This window comes from Triticum urartu, chromosome 2 (assembly GCF_003073215.2).
Source record: "Triticum urartu cultivar G1812 chromosome 2, Tu2.1, whole genome shotgun sequence".
Classification (NCBI taxonomy): domain Eukaryota; kingdom Viridiplantae; phylum Streptophyta; class Magnoliopsida; order Poales; family Poaceae; genus Triticum; species Triticum urartu.
Window position 1 is genome coordinate 750,592,553 of NC_053023.1, and position 3,892 is coordinate 750,596,444.

The 3,892-nt window shown below is 46.2% G+C and overlaps 1 pseudogene; it reads left to right on the plus strand.

Annotated features, from left to right (window-relative positions):
• LOC125540491 lies at positions 1 to 3,593 on the plus strand (annotated as a pseudogene).
• The last annotated feature ends 299 nt before the right edge of the window (positions 3,594 to 3,892 follow it).

Consider the following 3,892-nt stretch of genomic DNA (forward strand, 5'->3'; position numbering starts at 1 on the left):
GACTTTGGGGAACTGCTCCCATCCCATCCCATCCAGATCCAGCCATTTCTCTCCTCCTTGCTGGGTGCTTAACAGTGCTCGTCGGCGGCGAGACAAGGCCGAAAGCAGCGCCACCGTCACACCGATATAGGGTGAGCAGTCCCCCTTGAAACCACCTTGCTTTGATTTCTTTTACCACATCTGAAACTGCACCATTAGTTTCTTCTGCGGTTCACATGCTAGTAGTTTTGATGGCAACTGTATTTCACATGCAAGGGCCAAATTTCCTTTTATCAAGAGGCTTGATTAAAGCCCTGGGTGGAGTATATACTGTACTTAGTTACTAACTCTCTTTTAGTTTTGGTGGCAACTGTATGCATTTCACATGCTAACTCTTTTATCAAGAGGCTTGATTAAAGCCCTGGGTAAATTTTCGTTTTCGGCAGTTGAAAGTAATTTAATTTCATGGGAAAACTTTTGGTGAAAAACTATCTGGATCCGGAGCAAACAGTTGCTACAATTGCCGGCTTCTTGTATACTCTGACTGCAGAATTTACTTCATAATAATGCTAGCTGTGTCTTGTCTATAATTAATGCTAAACGACGAACACTCTCTGCTTGCAGGACGAAAATTAGATGTCCAAACTCCAGCCACCATGAGCTTATCTGCTGTCATTGGGGCCATCAGTGGCTTCAATGAGTGTGCGACTTTCTGGCAGTGGGCCAAATCTGCCATTTCATCCCTGCACCCCAGATGGAGTGGCTCACAGGACCAAGATCTCCAGGGTCGTGTATTGCAGTTGGAGAGTGACCTACAACGTCTCAGGGATACTCTTCCTGCAATGCATGACCTCATCAATAAAGCAGAATGGAGGAGCCACGACGATGTTGTGGCTAATCTCCTTCCCAATCTAAAGGATGCAGTGTTTGATGCCGAGGACCTTATTGATGAGTTCAGATGGTATGAGAAGAAGGTGCAAGCGGAGGGCAATGCAAGCCAGTCTCCTTTCATTGACTTCTTTGACACCGTCATCCAAGGAAGCTTCAACAAACTGACTGTTATCCAATCAAGGTTGAATCATCTTTCGATTCAGCTGGAGAAAATGGAGCTCCGTGGAGTCGCACAACGCTTTGACACATTAGTCAGGCCAGAGACCAGCTCCTCTTTGTCACGAAAGGAAAAATATATATTCTTTGGTCGTGACAAGGAACTGAAGCAGGTCTTGGGATTTCTCAATGTACTTAAACGCAAGAGAACAACTAGTTCAATGAATGCATCAACAAACACGTCAGCAAGCAACCATGTTAATAGTGAACTAAGTCTTCCTGTTTTTGGGATAAGTGGAATTGGTGGTGTTGGAAAGACTAAATTGGCCCAGCATATCTTCAGCCATCAACAGGTGGAGTCTCAATTTGAGAAAATAATTTGGATTTGTGTCTCAGATAACTTTGATGTGAAGAGGTTAACCAAAGAGGTCATACAATCCTTTACTGGAATGGAGGCAACGACTGAGAGTAGCTTGGAATCTCTTCATAATGCTCTGAAGAAGCATGTGAACAATAAAAGGTTATTGATTGTCCTTGATGATGTGTGGGATGATGCCTTGAAGGATAATGGGCAGTGTTGGGAGAAGTTTTGTGCACCTTTTAGCAGTGTCCAAGAGGGAAGTGCGATGTTGGTCACCACTAGATGTCCAAATGTTACCAAGGAGGTGTGCACAACTGGGTCTATTATATTAGATGGTCTAAAGGATGATGCCTTTATAGAATTCTTCAAATTATGCCTGTTTGGATCCGAGGATTCTAGAAATTATCCTGACTTGGAGTGCATTGGTGAAAGTATTCTTCCTAAATTGAAGGGTTCTCCTTTGGCCGCCATTACTCTGGGACGCATGTTGAAAGCAATCCCTGAAGTATCACATTGGAAGTCTATACTTGAGAGTGAACTGTGGGAGTTGGAACAAAAGGAGACTGACATTTTACCTGCCCTTCGGTTGAGCTACATATATTTACCATTCTATTTGAAGCAATGCTTCGCATTCTGTGCTTTGTACCCCAAAGATTACAAATTTGAGAAGGCAAACTTAGCTGAAATTTGGGTATCAGAAGGCTTTGTGAAACCTCAAGGTCGTGTTCCAATTCAAGATATTGGATGTCAATATTTTGAAGACCTTGTCGCACGGTCCTTCTTTCAAAAGGTTAGTGGTAGATACGTGATCCATGACTTGTTGCATGACATGACACAAAAAGTTTCTGAGCACGACTGCTTCATCTTAAGAAATAAGAGTGACTTTGATAAAGTTCCCCGGAATGTTCGTCATTTGTACGTACTCCCTGAGGGTGATTTTGACAGATCCAACTTGCTGAGTTTATGCAAGTACACAAAGCTGCGTACCCTAATTTGCAAGAAGACTTTAGGAATGCATGCAGGTAGTATAATGGGTCACTGGTGTACTGCACTTCTCCGTATGCGTGTGATATCTTGTGCCTCCGCAGATGAGTTACCAGATAATATTGGCAACTGGAAGAATCTTCGGTACCTTGAAATCTCCACAGCTTTTTCTTTGGAGAAGATTCCTTCAACTTTCTGTTGGCTATATCATATGCAGATTTTATATGCCAAGAAATGCAAGCTCGAAATTCCCGGTGATTTTTGGAAGTTGACCAGTTTGCAGAAACTCTTGATTCGGCCAATAAAGAGGGTCAAGGAATTAGGTCAATAAAGAATCTGAACCAAATTCGTGGATACTTGGTGATAAATAATCTTGGCGCCCTAAGTAAGGATCAGGCAGCTGAAGCTGAACTGAAAAATAAGAAATATCTTGATAGGTTGACATTGAATATGCATTCGCCTGCAGACCAGCGAATCTTGGCGCCCTAAGTAAGGATACCGGACGAACCGGCAAGGATTTCTCCCGCACGCCAAACCCCACCGGCCAATCGGAGCCGACCAGCCGAACCACCGCCCAACCATGTGCCATCACGGTTGCGCGCCACCAACGCCGTCTCGCTGCGAGCACCACCACGAGGCCAAGAAGACCGAAGAGAAGATCCAAGTGACGGGAGCAGCAGCACCGAGGCCGAGCGGGAGGGAACCACCTCCACCGCCGTCGTGCAGGAGGCTCGCGCCTCCGGCACCATAGCGGTAGCCGTCCGGACATGGCAGCGGGGCATACCAGGCCACCCCTGGCCCGGCCAGGCCCGAAATGGGCCCGCTAAGCCCCGCCGGCCACGCTGCAGCAGGCTGGCGTCGACGCCACCAGCCCCCGCCGATCATCGCCGCTCGCCACCGCCTCCTGATGGCCACGCCAACGCCACACCTGTCGCCGGCCTGCCCAGGCCCAGATGGGGCCCGAAGGGCCCAGATCTGGGCAGGGCGGGCGCCGCCAGCCCGCGCCGCCGTGCAGCCCCGCTGCCAACGGCGCCGCCGCCGCAGAGGATTCTGAATTAAGGAAACAGTTTGGTTTGCAGCATGTTCTTTTCGCCTTTCAGATTGCACCACAACAAAATAAAGGTCGCCCTTTTAGGGTTGTTTTGAATTCTTGAGGATACACTTTAATTAGTCTCGGATTTTATATTATGCTACGATGATTGCAACCAAGATTATCACTTGACTGTTGACTTGTGATGATTGCAACTAAAACAGAATAATGCAGTAAATATAATTATTTATTCCAGATTGCAAGCAAGCTAACAAGCTGCATTTGATTTCAAGATTATTTCGAAAGGTATTTATTGCAATGTGTAGCGGAGCCAGCTACGGTAGTGTATTTTAGCACACTAACATAGTATATGCATTGGTTTGCAGCAGGCGCAGGGTTCAGACTAGCCTTTTTTGTTCTTGTTTCAAACTGCAACCAACTCTGGAATACGTTTACCTACCAACCATGATCAACGTTAATTAGTTTGAACA